General features: G+C 41.9%; 1 long non-coding RNA gene across 1 annotated transcript; it reads left to right on the top strand.

Moving 5' to 3' along the window:
• Positions 1 to 17071: 17071 nt before the first annotated feature.
• On the top strand, positions 17072 to 18202 carry LOC106602399 (uncharacterized). The gene is made up of 4 exons (XR_001328214.2): positions 17072 to 17153; positions 17265 to 17385; positions 17555 to 17649; positions 17752 to 18202. It is a non-coding gene; the product is annotated as an uncharacterized lncRNA (long non-coding RNA).
• Positions 18203 to 20024: the final 1822 nt, after the last annotated feature.

Genomic DNA, 20024 nt, shown 5'->3' with positions numbered 1-20024 from the left:
TCAGTTTGAAAGTTGACATTTTCAAGCTAATTAGGCTTTTCAGGGAGCATATTGAAGTAAATTGGATTCTCGTCAACATCGCTCAACATCTCGTTTTGGCGTTAACAACATCGTGCCTATCCAACTGTTCAACTGACAACGCTATCTTCCGGGACAGGGAACAGGGACTGCAATCTGGCATGGTCTCTGTTTCTAGTCTCTGCATTAAAGTAGATGGAATGACATGCTGGTTATGTTACTGTTTTTCATTACTCAACATATTGCAAACACTCACAGTAAATAGCACTTAAACCAGTCCTCACCCTGGTAAACATACAGAACACTGAAATGTCATATTAGCACGAAGTGTATTCTCACATGGGGGGAAAAATTTATAACATTTTTGACATGCGTTTTTCTCTATATTTTTGTTGTTATTCTGTCTCTCACTGTTCAAATAAACCTAACATTAAAATTATAGACTGATCATTTCTTTGTCAGTGGGCAAACATACAAAATCAGCAGGGGATCAAATACTTTTTCCCCCCACCGTAAGGGGCAACTACACCTATCATTTTCTCCAGAGCTCAGTTACAGTATGTGTAGTACTTGTTGTGTATAGCATAGAGCTCACAGGCAAGTCATACACTCTTTTGCTCTCTCACCGCTTCCTTTGCTTCACCAATAACAACAGAACAACTCTTTACATTTGATTTTCATTGGCTTTCTTATCAGTAAAAGCAGCATTTCACCACATAATGTCACTCCCCCAGCATACTGTAAAGGCAGTAAGCCAGGACTTTCCTCCTTTCTAATTTCAGATATGATAGATGTTAAACAGTAGGTTTAACAGGGAGGCAAGTGCACTCCACTGAATGAGACTTTATGAAATATTACTCCATGAATTTAAAGCTAATGTGCAGGTTCTCCAATAGGCCTAATGAGAGAAAGGGTCTGATAAGAGAAAGAGGTTTCAGAGAGCAGACATTTGAAGTTATCATTTCAGGGGAATGATCCAGAGAAAATTAGTTCTTGTGAAATGAATAGTGTCCCAGGGAGAAATGGGGTTTAAAAGCCTGAGAATTAATCAAATTATAGACAAGTGTGACTATAATTTGGAAATAGTCTGCAGAATGTGGGAGAGATAGGAAAAGTGTGTGTCTGCGTGTGGAGGGCAGGCAGCGAGGTGCAGCAGGATTACATGCGTCCCATGCTGCTGTGACTTCTACGTGCACCTCCAGCCCTCCACAGGGAGAAGGAATCCAGCCTGATGAAGTAGAGCAGGAGCCCCAATCACCTCCTCTACAGGAAGATGAAACATCTGCTCAAGTTACAGGGGATCGCAGGAGCCAAGTACACTCATTATTAAACCATACACACACTCATCTATACATCACATCACAACCTTTTCGTCATTTAACAGCAATCTTATCCAGAGCAACTAAGGTTAAGTGACATGCTCAGAGCACATTTTTACCTAGTCAACTCGGGGATTCAAACCAGCGACCTTTCAGTTACTAGCCCAACGCTCTTAACCGCTAGGCTACCTGCTGTATTTTACAACACTGCCTGTAGCTAAAGACTTTTCACTCTCCACACAGCGAGCTGAAACCTCACATCACAAATGTCCAAACAAATCACTCAAACCGAGCCTAAAAAAGATTTTATGGTGATAGTTTCCCATTTTAGGCTTTGGGGGATTTTCAGAATTATCGCCATGGCAATAAATTGTAGCTAGTCCTTGGGTAGGCCCCTTGGCAAGACAAGTATTGATCGATTTGAATTTAGTGTGTATTGATAGTGTTCCATTTGGTTCTGTTATGATTCTGGTGCGGTAGAAGCTGGGGTGCTGAAGAGATATATTGCCTTGAATGTGAAAACTGAAATACTTTATTATGTTCCGTTTCGGCCAAGACTATGACTAACCTTCATTTAAAACATAAAAAATGCTTTACGGTCTCGTTTAAGTTTCACGTATATTAGAAGAGGTTGGTCACTGAGCTCAAATATTTGACAATGGCCTGTGTCTGCCAAGTAGTACTTTTCAAGTAAAATATCCGAGCTTTAGGGTGTCATTAAGAGGGTCTCAAGTTTTGCATGTTCAAGTCCTGCTGGCCACAAGCCTGCGTTAGACCACAGAGCTAAAGCCTAGATAGCCTGTTGTTGACCTCTCTCAACTGGTCATGTTGTATTTGTACAGTAACAGATCATCTGATGTATCCCACCATTCGTTGTACATGAAGGAAATGACAGGGGGTCCTAAGATAACAGTGTTTTTGATGACTCATTCAGTAGTCTACTTGACACTCAAGACCAAGTGAATAATTGATTTGGCCCAGTTCTTTCATGATGTCCAGTATGAAATTGCTCGAAGACATATAAATGTGCAATTCAAATATATTTTTCTGCCTCCTGTAAGCCAACATCAAATACATTACCACACATTTCATCCATGGAGGCTAGACACAGAGAAAATAGAAAAGTAACTGATCTATCATGTGTCTATCCCCTCAGTTTTACTGGACCATTGTTCACTAAGCTTATCTTATCACATAACCGATGGAAGGAGTTACCTTGGCTCTTGGCACAATTTAAATGAATTTCCATTACACTGTATTAATCCAATTGAATACTAAGCATACAGTATTATTATTATAGTAGCATAGTGTGAGCTTGTGGTATGCAAAAACCAGACTTCATAAATGAAGTTTTTCTGTTGTTGTATTTCAGAGATCTTTGAACTTTTTTGCATGTGGCGTGTACCTTTAGAAAATGATTAATTCCCCCATAGTCTCCCGCCTTCGTTGTTATTATATTACTATATCAAACTGTAGAAGTAAGTATTCCAAAGCAGAGGGAGCAAAACATTAATGTTGAAAATTAACGTGTGGGTGTAGTAGGAATAGATCATTTTTATTATGAATAATTTGCCTCTCTCTCTCTGGTAGTCTCTCTCAAACTCTCTAACTCTCTCTGGTACTCTCTCTCTCTCTCTCTCTCTGGTACTCTCTCTCTCTCTGGTAGTCTCTCGCTCTCTCTCTCTCTCTGGTACTCTCTCTCTAACTCTCTCTCTGGTACTCTCTCTCTCTCTGGTAGTCTCTCGCTCTCTCTCTCTCTCTGGTACTCTCTCTCTAACTCTCTCTAACTCTCTCTGGTACTCTCTCTCTAACTCTCTCTAACTCTCTCTGGTACTCTCTCTCTCTCTCTCTGGTAGTCTCTCTCTCTCTCTCTGGTAGTCTCTCTCTCTCTCTCTCTGGTAGTCTCTCGCTCTCTCTGGTAGTCTCTCTCTCTCTCTCTCTCTTGTACTCTCTCTCTCTCTGGTACTCTCTAACTCTCTCTAGCTCTCTCTAACTCTCTCTGGTACTCTCTCTCTCTCTGGTACTCTCTCTCTCTAGTACTCTCTCTCTGGTACTCTCTCTCTCTCTGGTACTCTCTAACTCTCTCTAGCTCTCTCTAACTCTCTCTAGCTCTCTCTAACTCTCTCTGGTACTCTCTCTCTCTCTCTCTGGTACTCTCTCTCTCTAGTACTCTCTCTCTCTGGTACTCTCTCCCTGGTACTCTCTCTCTCTCTGGTAATCTCTCTCTCTCTCTCTCTCTGGTACTCTCTCTCTCTGGTACTCTCTCTGGTACTCACTCTGGTACTCTCTCTCTGGTACTCTCTCTCTCTCTCTCTGGTACTCTCTCTCTCTCTCTCTCTCTCTCTTGTCCTCTCTCTTTTAATTCAATTCAAAGGGACTTTATTGGCATGGTGAACATGTTTACATTGCCAAAGCAAGCGAAATAAACAAAAGCGAGAAGACACAAAACAATATAAACAAAAAATGAACAGTAAACATTGCAGATAAAAATAAGGTGATAAAGTGTTACATTATCAGCTATGTACAGGGTTTTAGCAATGTGCAAATAGTTGTAGTATGAATAGTAGTGGAAGATAAATAACCAGATACATATTGGTAGTACTTACAATGTTGTTTATGCTGTACTGGTTGCCCTTTTTTCATGGCAACAGTCCACAAATCTTACTGCACTCTGCTGTATTTCCCTTAACAGATATTGGAGTTTATCATCGTTAGATTATTATTTTTTTTATTCTTTGTGAGTCCGTACAATCTGTGGGAAATATGTATCTCTAAGGGGGTCATACATTAGGCAGGAGGTTAGGAAGTGCAGCTCAGTTTCCGCCTCATTTTGTGGGCAGTGTGTAAGGCTATGCTCACTAAGCCTGTACAAGGTCAAGGATTTTCTTCATTTTGGGTCAGTCACAGTGGTCAGGTATGATTAACTCCCCCATAGTCTCCCGCCTTCGTTGTTATTATATTACAATATCACACTGTAGAAGTAGGTATTCCAGATAGCATTCCAATTTGCTCGTTTTTTTGGTTATTTCTTTCCAGTGTGTCAACTAGTTATCGTTTGCTTTCTCATAATTTGGTTGGGTCTAAATGTGTTGCTGTCCTGGGGCTCTGTGGGGTCTGTTTGTGTTTGTGAACAGAGCCCCAGGACCAGCTTGCTTAGGGGACTCTTCTCCAGGTTAATTTCTCTGTAGGTGATGGCTTTGTTATGGAAGGTTTGGGAATCGCTTCCTTTTATTTAGTTGTAGAATTTAAGTGCTCTTTTCTGGATTTTGATAATTAGTGGGTATCGGCCTAATTTTACTCTGCATGCATTATTTGATGTTTTACGTTGTACACTGAGGATATTTTTTATAAAATTCTACATGCAGAGTCTTAATTTGGTGTTTGTCCCATTTTGTGAATTCTTGGTTGGTGAGCGGACCCCAGACCTCACAACCATAAAGGGCAATGGGTTCTATAACTGATTCAAGTATTTTTTATCAAGATCCTAATTGGTATGTCAAATTTTATTTTCCTTTTGATAGCATAGAAGGCCCTTCTTGCCTTATCGCTCAACTCGTTCACAGCTTTGTGGACGTTACCCCTCTCTCTCTCTTCTCTCTAACTATATTTCTCTCTTCTCTCTCTCTGTCTCTAACTTTCTCTCTGTTGCTCTGATGTGGGTGTTGGGTGGGGTTCTGTAATTGTGTGTGAGAGGAGCTGGTCTGTTTTCACTGATAACCTTAACTGGTCTCTATTTTCACCAGGACATATCCACCAGCTGTTCAGTCAATCAGTTTAATTTGCCCTGGTAACCCTTGAACTCCGCCACTGAATTCCGATGTATTAGTCTTGTATACATTTCCCAAACCCCCTGAAACATTACTTGTTGAGAAGTATTATATTGCTGTTTTGGGATTCATTCCCAGTGGGCAAAGCTGGTTGAAATGTCCAGATCAGTTTTTTATCTGGTTGCAGTTTACTGCTGGAACATCTAGGGTAAAATGTGTGGATACTCTTATCCTGCCCTGGAGTCTGAGGTGAGGTGAACGTTTTAATTAGGTGAAAGAGGAGCTGTCAGTCAAGTGTGATTGGCAGCTTAAGTGATATGTAATGCCCTCCCTTCAGTATCGGAGTCCCTGGGCTTGATTCATGGTGGGCATTTAGTCAAGCTCATTGCAGTAATGCACAATCCAGAGTGTGAGCCAATGATTCAGTCACTACAATAAGAATGTGGTGGGTGCTTATATTTGTCCTTTTTCACACATGTACAAGTATGTATTATACACATGTGAATTGGAAATGTGTTTTTTTGATCAGCCATTATCAACAGCGGCCCTGGAGCAGTTAAGGCTAAGTGCCTTACTCAAGTGCCATGGACAGATGTTTCACCTCGGGACTTGAACTAGTTAATGGTCCAACACTCTAGCTGCTAGGCCACCTCCTATTCACACAGTGTCTTCCTGACGTTTCACGTCTCAGTCCAGGACTCAAACTTTAACAGAGGGTCCGGATTCAGAACCCGAAAATGGACTCAAGAGTACAGCATGTACAGACTCCGCCAAATAGCAAAAAATACTCACACTTCTGGCCCATTTTAGACAAGAGTACACCCAATGCGTGTTTTGGATTTTAGATCAGTGAGTGTACACACAGCTAATACTACAGCAAATGTCCATGTGTGATGTAATACACAGTACATTAAGGTATACTTTATGTATACAAAATATCCATGGTAAACCGCTAAAGCATAAACAAACTCCATATTCCATTGTGTTACCCTATCTCTCTCTCTCTCTCGCTCTGTCTCTCTCTCTCTCTCTCTATCTCTCTCTCTCTCTCTCACTCTCTCAGCTAAGTACTCAATTCATCCAAAGTCGGCGGCAGCACATCACTGACTAGAATGTGTCTTTCAAGAATCATTTCACAGCTCTCTCCCATGCGTGTCTGCATTCGCCCCCCCCCCATCGACAACAATCAAGATGCCTAAAACCTCCCCATGGCTTAGCAATGAGTTTCTCGCATGGCAAGGCAAACACAATCTCACAGGTACAGTACACACACACACACACACACACACACACACACACACACACACACATATCGGTTGATATGCCTGGAGCCAGAGTGTTTATTCACAGGACCCAGGATATGCCGGTGGCTCTCAGTGTGTGTTCTGGAACACTGTTAGTGTTCTGTGGTGTAAACCTGAAGATAGCAAGGCTTTAGTGGCATGGTAAACAATTATTCTGTCAGGCTGTAGTTCCATCTGAATCCATAGACTGATATAGGGGTATTACATGGATGTTGTATCTATTATTCCTGTGGGTGAATGGATCATCTTCATGTCCGGTGTTGATTGATTTAGATGGAAACTTTTCTCTAAACCCAGTGTTCACACATTACTTTGAGGCCCTGGTTTTCATCTGTGTATCTGTGCTGGTTCCTCAGGGAGAGGCTTTGAGCGGGAATGGTAACTTTGGCAGGTTTGGGCCTATAGGTGTGTGTGTTGTGGGATCAGTGTTAGAGCTGGCAGATTCTCAGTGAGTTGAGGCTCTCTGGGACCAAAGTCCTCATGGTGGGACACCAGATGGGCACAGCTGCTGCTCTACCCTACAGCTGTATCTGTCCCCCAAGGTGTGTGTGTGTGTGTGTGTGTGTGTGTGTGTGTGTGTGTGTGTGTGTGTGTGTGTGTGTGTGTGTGTGTGTGTGTGTGTGTGTGTGTGTGTGTGTGTGTGCCTGTAGGGACTGTATTAGTAATAATAACAATTAACACCAAGGCCATAACTTATTCTCCATTTAACAAAAGGACAGGACTGGACTGATAATGAGAGGATCCATTGCCTTTGAAAATGTATTCCCTCCTCTTAGACTTCTCCTCCAGCTCATTGAGAATGTGAGATTACATTAGTTAGGTAAGTATGTACATTAATCTACGTGTGTGTGTGTGTGTGTGTGTGTGTGTGTGTGTGTGTGTGTGTGTGTGTGTGTGTGTGTGTGTGTGTGTGTGTGTGTGTGTGTGTGTGTGTGTGTGTGTGTGTGTGCGTACATACAGTGGGGGAAAAAAGTATTTGATCCCCTGCTGATTTTGTACGTTTGCCCACTGACAAAGAAATGATCAGTCTATAATTTGAATGGTAGGTTTATTTGAACAGTGAGAGACAGAATAACAACAAAGAAATCCAGAAAAACGCATGTCAAAAATGTTATGAATTGATTTGCATTTTAATGAGGGAAATAAGTATTTGACCCCCTCTCAATCAGAAAGATTTCTGGCTCCCAGGTGTCTTTCATACAGGTAACGAGCTGAGATTAGGAGCACACTCTTAAAGGGAGTGCTCCTAACCGCAGCTTGTTACCTGTAAAAAAGACACCTGTCCACAGAAGCAATCAATCAATCAGATTCCAAACTCTCCACCATGGCCAAGACCAAAGAGCTCTCCAAGGATGTCAGGGACAAGATTGTAGACCTACACAACGCTGGAATGGGCTACAAGACCATCGCCAAGCAGCTTGGTGAGAAGGTGACAACATTTGGTGCGATTATTCGCAAATGGAAGAAACACAAAAGAACTGTCAATATCCCTCGGCCTGGGGCTCCATGCAAGATCTCACCTCGTGGAGTTGCAATGATCATGAGAACGGTGAGGAATCAGCCCAGAACAACACGGGAGGATCTTGTCAATGATCTCAAGGCAGCTGGGACCATAGTCACCAAGAAAACAATTGGTAACACACTACGCCGTGAAGGACTGAAATCCTGCAGCGCCCGCAAGGTCCCCCTGCTCAAGAATACATATACATGCCCATCTGAAGTTTGCCAATGAACATCTGAATGATTCAGAGGACAACTGGGTGAAAGTGTTGTGGTCAGATGAGACCAAAATGGAGCTCTTTGACATCAACTCAACTCGCCGTGTTTGGAGGAGGAGGAATGCTGCCTATGAACACCGTCAAACATGGAGGTGGAAACATTATGCTTTAGGGGTGTTTTTCTGCTAAGTGGACAGGACAACTTCACCGCATCAAAGGGACGATGGACGGGGCCATGTACCGTCAAATCTTGGGTGAGAACCTCCTTCCCTCAGCCAGGGCATTGAAAATGGGTCGTGGATGGGTATTCCAGTATGACAATGACCCAAAACACATGGCCAAGGCAACAAAGGAGTGGCTCAAGAAGAAGCACATTAAGGTCCTGGAGTGGCCTAGCCAGTCTCCAGACCTTAATCCCATAGAAAATCTGTGGAGGGAGCTGAAGGTTCGAGTTGACAAACGTCAGCCTCGAAACCTTAATGACTTGGAGAAGATCTGCAAAGAGGAGTGGGACAAAATCCCTCCTGAGATGTGTGCAAACCTGGTGGCCAACTACAAGAAACGTCTGACCTCTGTGATTGCCAACAAGGGTTTTGCCACCAAGGGTTTTGCCTCTGTTTTGCAGAGGGGTCAAATACTTATTTCCCTCATTAAAATGCAAATCATTTTATAACATTTTTGACATGCGTTTTTCTGGATTTCTTTGTTGTTATTCTGTCTCTCACTGTTCAAATAAACCTACCATTCAAATTATAGACTGATCATTTCTCTGTAAGTGGGCAAATGTACAAAATGGGCAAACGTACATTCCACGTGTATACCATGTAGATGAGCCAGGCAGAGTGAGTAACTCCTCTGGTCTGGTCTGGTGATAGTATATCGACTATAGAGAATGGCTGGCTGAAGGCCTTCTCATCCATCTCAGTGTGTAAGTTGCTCCATTAAGGCCTCCAGAGAGAGGAAGTGACTCAGACATTTACACACGGTCTGCTGCTCTGAGGCCACAGAGGCCTGGGGACAGATCATTCTCATCCAGCCTTTGAATAACCCAATTTACACTTCCTGTATATGGGCCCCCAGAGAGAGACACAATCACTACAAACATACATATAGTGGCTGGTTGTTGTTGTGGGAAAAATCAGTCATCGGCAGATATTATTCCGTGGTTGCCATGGCGCTGTGAGGTATCCTAGTCAGAGAGCTTTGTAAATATTGTACATACACAGAGTGTACAAAACATTAGGAACACCTGCTCTTTCCATGACATAGACTGACCAGGTGAATCCAGCTGAACACTATGATCCCTTATTGATGTCACTTGTTAAATCCACTTCAATCAGTGAAGATGAAGGGAAGGAGACAGGTTTGAGACATTGACAAAAGATTAAAGTGCCTTTGAACGGGGTATGGTAGTAGGTGCCAGGTGCACCAGTTTGAGTGTGTCATGAACTGAAACGCTGTTGGGTTTTTCACATTCAACAATTTCCCGTGTGTATCAAGAATGGTTAACCACTCAAGTGACATCCTGCCAACTTGACACAACTGTGGGAAGAATTGGAGTTAACATAGGCCAGCATCTCTGTGGAAATCTTTCGACACCTTGTAGAGTCCATTCCCCGACGAATTGAGGCTATTCTGAGGGCAAATGTTTTGTACACTCAGTATTTTTTGGAAAAGATTGATCACTATATCCTGTAGTCATGACTCTCATAGTTGCAAGATCGTGATGAAAAGTCGATCTTTTGGCTTGATAGCTAGCTAGCTGGATGTTTATATTCAAATAATGTAGCTTTTTGTTTTATCTGTTTGAAAGTATTACACCAAGGACTGCATGCTGTGTCAAGAGGTAACAGAGGAAGTCCAAGGACTGTTCAGACTGTCTTTGTTTCTCCTTGGCTATCCCATCAATGCCCTTTCCGCTGAACCTACACTGAACCTACGCTAAACCTACACGGTACCTATACTGACTCCACTGAACTCCACTGAACCTCCACTTCCTTTCCAGCTCAAACTGCCTCAACTTCATCTGAAGCCGACTGAGACTTTCAAGCTCAATCTTTTCCATTGTTAGTTTGTTATTTAACTTTTTATGGGCTTTGAGATTCAATTGAAAAGCGCTATACAAGTAAAATATTGTATTCATTATTATTGTATCTGTAACCTAAGTTGCCTAGTAGGTTAGGTCTACTGTGTAGACTAGGCCTGCCTGTTATGTTTGAGACATTTATTCAAGACGACCACAATGGAAATAAGTTTTCAGATCTTTTTGTGTCATCTTCTGTTATTGGGGTGGCAGCGTAGCCTAGTGGTTAGAGCATTGGACTTATAACTGAAAGGTTGCAAGTTCAAATCCCTGAGCTGACAATGTACAAATCTGCTGTTCTGCCCCTGAACAAGGCAGTTAACCCACTGTTCCTAGGCCGTCATTGAAAATAAGAATGTCTTCTTAACTGACTTGCCTAGTTAAATAAAGATATCTAAATCTGGAACTCATTATCCACATGTGTGGTTGTACTGTGTTTTAAAATCTATCATCTATCTGTTTATCTACTGTATATGCCATCCGCTGCTTTGTGTGGGAATCATCTCGTTGGCCTCTATTTTCACTATCCTCATGAAGTGCTGTGGTGCTAATATTGTTGTACAAATCTTCATGAGAATGAGAGGTGGTGTTTTGGCTTTGCATCAAAGTATGTTGAAATCCCCATGGCAATCTGAGAATCTCCTGCATGACAGAACTTGTTTTCCGTGTCCATAGGTTGAAGAATGATGGATGTGCTGTATTTGCGAGCAGTGACAATTTGAAAGTGAAAACTGAACAGCTCACTGACTGCCGTAGAGGAAAGAAGCTTCAATCTGCTTTCTTTTCACAGTCAGTGGTCCAACAAATGTTCCTTGTGAGTTATCATGTGTTCACTCACTGAGCATACAGTATGTGTCTCTATGCAAATATCAAAGTCCCATCAAAGATCTTCAAGGTACGGGGCGACATTGTTGTGGCTCCAACAGAGCACACATCTGTGCCAAAATACTTTACACCTCATTAGAATCAGCCAGCGTGACGAAATTTGAAACTTTTCTCCAACAATAGTAGAAAAGACAACAACATGGGTATGATGTGTCCCTGGGACAACATATGGTTTCAGACAAAACTTGACTTACGTTGGCGTTTTAATGGTGATAATTTGTACCGCCATATAATCTCCACTAAAGAACCATTCGGACTGTGAAAGCATCTGGTTAATTAATATGATGCGAAGACATTGCTGCAACATTTAAATGAATTGCTGGCAGCAATATTCAGCCAAGTGTAAAACACACATACCCTATGCCTTTTCTGTTTGATGAAGCGCTTTAGCGTCACCTTTCCCGACCTTTATCAAATGAATCTTATTTAGCCCCTGACTAGCCTGTCAGGGCTCATGATATGCAGTTCTACCATAATGAAATGAATTTATCAGGTGGAGTAATTTGCATTTGCAATTCTACAGGCACTTAAACTTAAATAAAGTGGAGGAAAAGTCAGTTGAATTAGCCGTGGCGCTTGTTAGCCAATGGGATGATCTGGCGTTCTCTCCATCGTCTCCTTCTCAAAACCCATTGGAGGAGAAGGGTAGAGAGGTGAGAGAACGGGAGGAGTATGCAATTGAGATCTTCCCAATCTATCATCAACTACGCAGTGAAATCATTGACAGTCTTCTTCCTCCCTTTTCCTCTCTTCCTCCCTCAAAATGAACACTCAAACTCCCTATGAACAGTTTTTCACTGCAGAAGAAAAATTATTTTAAGGAGTGCAGATTCCACAATACTCATAGGTCTGTGTAGCCTGGCGAAAGTAAACCCAGCACAGGACACAAACTAATTTGGGGCTGTTTATTCTGTCGAATCTTACATTTAAAATAGGATAATGTAGAAGGGAAGTCCCCATCAAGTAAAGTTCAGTCTAAATCACAATCAAGTGAATAAATCAGCATAAAAACAATCTGAGTACAATAAGTACAAAGTGAAATGCCTAAATGGTAGTGGCTCTGCTTTCTATGGAAAACCACAAGAAAACACAAAGACCGCAATGTTCACAGTTAGAATGGACTTTCTGACATTTCAAATATCTGGGTACAAGATGTCTATAAATAAAATGACATTGTGCATGAAAAACTAAAATAAATATTGTCCAGGTGATACCCTAACACCACATGGAACAGTAGATCCTCATCTCACCCATACTGCACTGGGGGAAATGTCATATCAACAGATAAGTTACAATTTAAAAATGAAACAAAAAACAACACCCTATAGCGTTACACGAAATAGAATGTCATTCTGATAATTACTCACGCTTCAAATAAGGTTATCATCAACTTCACAACGTGGTTCTGAGAGCACTGGTATTCAGCTAGCAAGAAGCTAACTTTCTCATGTCAATCTGAAAGTATCAACAGTCTAACATGACCATCTGGCATAAATATTACAAAACAAACTCTTATACACTGCAGATGATGCAAAATATGATATGTTCCGGTACAAGAGTAAAATGAAAAGTATTATTTAGCCATCTAAAGTAGCGTTGGACCCACGATGGATTTCATCAGCTCTCCAGTGTAATTGCTTGCTCTCACTCTTACACACTGCGCACAGTGCCATCTAGTGGATATAAATGAATACAGATCAAATCAAATCAAACATTTTTATATAGCCCTTCGTACATCAGCTGATATCTCAAAGTGCTGTACAGAAACCCAGCCTAAAACCCCAAACAGCAAGCAATGCATGTGAAAGAAGCACGGTGGCTAGGAAAAACTCCCTAGGAAAAACTCCCTAGAAAGGCCAAAAACCTAGGAAGAAACCTAGAGAGGAACCAGGCTATGAGGGGTGGCCAGTCCTCTTCTGGCTGTGCCGGGTGGATATTATAACAGAACATGGTCAAGATGTTAAAATGTTCATAAATGACCAGCATGGTCAAATAATAATAATCATAGTAGTTGTCGAGGGTGCAACAAGCACGTCCGGTGAACAGGTCAGGGTTCCATAGCCGCAGGCAGAACAGTTGAAACTGGAGCAGCAGCACGGCCAGGTGGACTGGGGACAGCAAGGAGTCATCATGCCAGGTAGTCCTGAGGCATGGTCCTAGGGCTCAGGTCCTCCGAGAGAAAGAAAGAAAGAGAGAAAGAGAGAATTAGAGAGAGCATATTTAAATTCACACAGGACACCGGATAAGACAAGAGAAATACTCCAGATGTAACAGACTGACCCTAGCCCCCGACACATAAACTACTGCAGCATAAATACTGGAGGCTGAGACAGGAGGGGTCAGGAGACACTGTGGCCCCATCCGATGAAACCCCCAGACAGGGCCAAACAGGCAGGATATAACCCCACCCACTTTGCCAAAGCACAGCCCCCACACCACTAGAGGGATGTCTCCAACCACCAACTTACTGTCCTAAGACAAGGCCGAGTATAGCCCATAAAGATCTCCGCCACGGCACAACCCAAGGGGGGGGGGCGCCAACCCAGACAGGAAGACCACGTCAGTGACTCAGCCCACTCAAGTGACGCACCCCTCCCATGGACGGCATGGAAGAACACCAGTACGCCAGCTACGTGCTTTTACCACCTGGCAACATCTGTTTTCCCAATTAAATTGCAGAGCATCTTTCCAAATAGCCAACTAGATACTTAATTTCTTTCATATGAAATGCTATTTTCATGATATGCAATCCGACTACTATTAACGACATATAGCATAAGAGATTTATTCCCTTTGCAGAACAGAAGTCAACCTTTCTCACAGAATCAGCTAATTACATTATGGAACTCAATTGTCTCGCAGTCTAGGACTATTGCCAAATCCTACAGTTCTTCCTTTAGAAGTGGTACTGCATGTTGTAGCATTCTATACAAATAAATTAGCATTCTGCTATATGCCTACCTGTCAATAGTGAGTAGCAAACCAATTACTCAACCAATTCAGTTTGAGTATTGAATTTTTAATTGCATTACATCCTTCTCTTATCCGCCTTTTACTGAAGAGCTAAACACAAGCTTTTAAATTCTCATGTTTGTCCTTGCTTTTATTAATATGTCATGGCTGCTGAACCATGGGGAAGGCATTGCTTGTGAAACGTGCCTTGTTCTCAGTCTAGCAATGATGAATGCCTCCTTGCATCACACATTGGACAAGAACCAATCATAAAGCCTTTCGATTAGGAAAGCAATATTTAAATAATGTGTGTCTCGTACGCTTCTGAAGAATGAAACGTTCAGTCATTTTCCTAAGGTCACTGCAGGGAAGAAACAAATGAGTGGAATGTTTAGTCAGGTATAAAATAAAAATGTTCCTTTGATTCATCTCTCTACCTGCTCATAATGTAATACATGGTTGCCTTGGTTTAAGTAGCTTTTGGTTTCTATTGGTATGTTCGCAAATGTTAGTGAAAAACCAAGGCCTATGCAGACTATCCTGTATATGTACGCAGGGCCGGCTCCAGGCATAAGCGGTCGCTTAGGGCCCCCGGACGTTAGGGGGCCTGTCATGCCAAATAGTGTCCCCCACTACATCACAATGGGATTCGATGAGTTAGTTCTAGCTTCTGTTGCTAGGGCTGTTGCTAGAACTTGCAACATTCTGACCGGATTACATAATGAACCAAAGCGTCCATTGCTATGCTGGTTGCTTGGCTCTATTTTACCTCGTAGCGGTCACGAAGGAAGGAGGATGGTGGCAGTTCTCGTTCTATTTCACTGCATAAACGCTCGCTCAGTCCGCGCAAAATTATTATTGCTCTCCGAGGACGATGTTTTTGACGGTGACAACCTGCTGTCTAGCTAGACAGTTTTATTTAGCTTACGTTGTGTAAGGTATAATTATCTTTTTATATCAGCATATGTATCAATATGTTTTATTGTTTTGTTAAGCTACATGCTTGTGTGATTATTATGTCCTAAGAGACCGTGTATGTGACTAACTGTAGTATATTGCTGTGTAGTAGGAGCGTAGGCTGAGTAGACTCATGACACACACACACACACTGCCTGGTTGTGGAACCACTCAAGGACATGTGTACGTGAGGGACTGGTAGAATGGAAGATAGCTGTAGCACAAAAGCAGAAACTGTCCTAACTGTAGCATAAAAACAGACACTGTCCTTGGGTGTCTGACTCTCTAGCCTTCCCTGTAGCTCAGTTGGTAGAGCATGGTGTTTGCAACACCAGGGTTGTGGGTTCGATTCCCACGGGGGGCCAGCACAGAAAAAAGATGTATGAAATGTATGCATTCACTACTGTAAGTCGCTCTGGATAAGAGCGTCTGCTAAATGACTAAAATGTCTAAAAATGAAGATAAGCTAGAAGACAACTATGCTTGGCAACAGTGATGCGCCAGGAGGCTGGGACCAGCCTGTGCACCTACGATAGGCTGAGTAAGTCTAAACCGCACTCAGCCTCTACACTGACAGGCCGGCTCTGAAGCAGGAACTATCTCTGTCAGAGTATTAAAGAAGAACTTTGGATGTGACAGTTAGTTCTCTGGGTGGTGTCACAGTGAGCCCGTATATACGAACATCATATTTACCATTTATATATCATTGAATTAATTAAAGTACAAAGAAATCAGAAGTTACTCTGTGCTGACTATTTTGTTCTAATACCAGATTCGAATTGACGCAACCCAACAGTTGGCTAGCTAGTTAGCAAGCAAGCTACTGTAACTTTTATTGCAGCTTTCTGTTTGTATGTAGCTTGCACTTCAATGGCATCTCTCGAGGAGATTTTCTTTCATATTTCCAACCAGGCAAAGTACTATGAAGACACCACTGATCTCGACAAGAGGCGCAACATTTAGAGAAATTCACAATTCATTCATGCAGTTCATTTCTATTAGATAACTGGACGGATTGAGATATGAATAACCATTTTCCATCTAACTTTAGCTAGTTGCTAGCTATACATATAGTTCAGTGGAGGCTGCTGTGGGGAGGATGGCTCATAATAATGTTGGGCATGGAGTAAATGGAATGGTATCTTATAGGCTGCAAAATATATTTAGAAATCAATGTTATTCTATTATTGCACCCACACTGCTCCTGCGCGCCAACGAGCGTCTGCGATGTCACGTGGGTGACTGAAAACGAAGGAGGTGGTAATGCACCTAATTTATGAAAGTTGCCAATCGCAATATAAAGTCAAGAGAAGAAAAAGCCTGGAAGGAAGAGAGATGACTAGAAACGTTTCGGTTGACCGTATTATGTGCGGATTAATTGTCGGAGTAGAGGACCTTGGGCATTTCAGGTAAAATGACAACTCAATGTTTATATCCCAGGGCAAATTAGCTAGCAATAGCAAGCTAGCTAAATAGGACAAATTAGCTAGCAAGTGCAAGCTAGCTAGCTAAATTGCCATAAATATTTATTGCTTTTCGACCTGTCCCCAAATTAATGTAATTGGTTCAGAGTTTGTTTTGATATTTTAACCTGCGTGTCGTGATCGCGTTTGGTGTGGGGGGACAAAATACATTTATGCACGATGGCGGACGCGTGCAGCCAGTTTGGGTTCAGTGAAACGCATGGCTTCCATGGGTGGCAGGTAGCCTAGTGGTAAGAGCGTTGGGCCAGTAACTGAAGAGTTGCTAGATCGATTCCCCGAGCAGCCAAGGTAAAAATCTGTCGTTCTGTTCCTAGGCTGTCATTGTAAATAAGAATTTGTTTTTAAATGACTTGTCAAATAAAGGTTCAATTAAAAGAATTGACTCCATTATGATATAACTGATATAGTTATATGTCTGTCATATTGAGGTGTTTAGCTGTAAGTTAAACCTGATCAATCAAATGGATAGGGGTAAGCAATTATGGTAATTCCAAATGCCCTTAACTAGGTGACTTAGACTTAGATATGTACAACCAACGCTGGTATAACATATTTTCAGATCACTGAAACCCCTCCTGATGTGGTGGAAGTTGTGGAACCAGATCAGAACGCTTTCGAGTACTACCTAGGGCACGGACTGAGAAGGATGTGGAGGTTTTTGACCAGGTAAAAATGATCCGCTATTCATTTCTTTTCTGGCCCTCCAAGAGACATGTAAGAAATGTATTTGAAATATGAACTATAATTACATGTATTCTTGTCATCAATCATGGTGAGACTAAACATGGACAAGGCGCAGGAGAAACAGAAGGAGAGCCACGGAAGCAGAGTCAAGAAGGGGACCAAGTGCTACGACATCCGGGCGAATTACTTGGTTTGGAAGAAGGACAAAAGGAGGGTGAGTCCTGGAAAACCTTGCTGCTCTTTCGCTCCTAGCTAGGGTCACCATCTGTTAATAAAGTGAATATAAAAAATCTCAGATAATAACTATTTGCATTTGCACACAAAATAACCTGAAACTAGTTTTAGTTTCCCTAACACTGAGATTTTTCTCGTTGTCTTCCAAGGGTGGAAGCTAACAATCTTCTACAGTTGGAGCAGTTGGACGGTCGACCACTGAAAGCACTGACGCCCTACACTTCAATGAAGCCCAATAAACAAAGTATGTTAAGCTTTGGTAGACATTTGAGAAAGCAAGAAAATGGTAGTTATGCTAAGCTTCTAAAAATGTACCTCTTCCATTTACCTCTCCAAATTACTTTAGGACCATCAACTGCTCGAGCCCCCCAGGAGGTATCCCGTCCACCAGAACCAGTGAGTTCGGATCAGTCTGATTCTCTATGCTCTGAGTCGGAGGGGGACCAGCTTGAGGTGGGCTATACCTTCCAAAAGAGTTGAAAAGTACATATCTCCCAATTATAACACTGCACTAATCCAACAAATGTTCTCACAGTAAAGTGTAACCTGTGAGATACACAGATTAACTAAAAACACGAGCACTGCAAACACAAAGAGAGCAGCAGTGCCTGGACTTTGCAGTCTGCCTCTTCAAGTCCCCCTTATGAGACTGGCTGCCTGTTGAGAACAAGTGACAGGCAGAACCTCCCACCCACACAGCAACCCCTTCCTCTATATTCCACACACCAGAATTCAGTATTTTATTCTATGATTGCCATGTGAGTGCACAAAAAATCTGTGAAAATAAATGAATGACACAACTGTACCAAAAACGATCAAAGTTTATATATTAAAATCTTAAATATTGCCAGGTTGGTTTGCACAGCGGTTTCACAAGGTGTTCATTATTTTAAGTTATAAGGTATCCTTTGATGGTATTTATTTGTTCCACATTATTCATTGTGGTATCCTAGGACCTACAATAGATACATATACACTACTGTTCAAAAGTTTGGGGTCACTTAGAAATGTCCTTGTTTTCCATGAAAACATACATGAAATTAGTAGCAAAATGAATAGGAAATATAGTCAAGACGTTGACAAGGTTATAAATAATGATTTTTAATTTAAATAATAATTGTGTCCTTCAAACTTTGCTTTCGTCAAAGAATCCTCCATCTGCAGCAATTACAGCCTTGCAATCCTTTGGCATTCTAGTTGTCAATTTGTTGAGGTAATCTGAAGAGATTACACCCCATGCTTCCTGAAGCACCTCCCACAAATTGGATTGGCTTGATGGGCACTTCTTATGTACCATACGGTCAAGCTGCTCCCACAACAGCTCAATAGGATTGAGATCCGGTGACTGTGCTGGCCACTCCATTATAGACAGAATACCAGCTGACTGCTTCTTCCCTAAATAGTTATTGCATAGTTTGGAGCTGTGCTTTGGGTCATTGTCCTGTTGTAGGAGGAAATTGGCTCCAATTAAGCGCCATCCACAGTGTATGGCACGACGTTGCAAAATGGAGTGATAGCCTTCCTCCTTCGAGATTCCTTTTACCCAGTACAAATCTCCCACTTTACCACCACCAAAGCACCCCCAGACCATCGCATTGCCTCCACCATGCTTGACAGATGGTGTCAAGCACTTCAGCATATTTTCATTTTTTCTGCATCTCAAGAATGTTCTTCTTTGTGATCCGAACACCTCAAACTTAGATTAGTCTGTCCATAACACTTTTTTCCAATCTTCCTCTGTCCAGTGTCTGTGTTATTTTGCCCATCTTAATCTTGTCTTTTTATTGGCCAGTCTGAGATATGGCTTTTTCTTTGCAACTCTGCCTAGAAGGCCAGCATCCCGGAGTCTCCTCTTCACTGTTGAAGTTGAGACTGGTGTTTTGTGGGTACTATTTAATGAAGCTGCCAGTTGAGGACTTGTGAGGCGTCCGTTTCTCAAGCTAGACAATTTAATATACTTGTCCTCTTGCTCAGTTGTGCACCGGGGCCTCCCACTCCTCTTTCTATTCTGCACTGTCCTGTGAAGGAGTAGTACACAGCGTTGTATGAGATCTTCAGTTTCTTGGACATTTTCACATTGAATAGCCTTAATTTCTTAGAACAAGAATAGACTGACAAGTTTCAGAAGAAAGTTATTTGTTTCTGGCCATTTTGAGCCTGTAATCGAACCCACAAATGCTGATGCTCCAGATAATCAACTAGTCTAAAGAAGGCCAGTTGTATTGCTTCTTTAATCAGAACAGCAGTATTCAGCTGTGCTAACATTATTGCAAAAGGGTTTTCTAATGATCAATTAGCCTTTTAAAATGATACACCTGGATTAGCTAACACAACGTGCCATTGGAACACAGGTGTGATGGTTGCTGATAATGGGCCTCTGTATGCCTATGCAGATATTCCATAAAAATCTGCCGTTTCCAGCTACAATAGTTATTTACAACATTAACAATGTCTGCACTGTATTTCTGATCAATTTGATGTTACTTTAATGGACAAAAAATGTGCTTTTCTTTCAAAAACAAGGACATTTCTAAGTGACCCCTAACTTTTGAACAGTAGTGTATATTCAACCACAAGTGTGTACTAATGAGCTATGCGAGATAGAAAACAAATGATCAT

This window comes from Salmo salar, chromosome ssa04, assembly GCF_905237065.1.
Source record: "Salmo salar chromosome ssa04, Ssal_v3.1, whole genome shotgun sequence".
In the NCBI taxonomy this organism is placed as follows: domain Eukaryota; kingdom Metazoa; phylum Chordata; class Actinopteri; order Salmoniformes; family Salmonidae; genus Salmo; species Salmo salar.
This window is presented reverse-complemented; position numbering and strand designations above follow the sequence as displayed.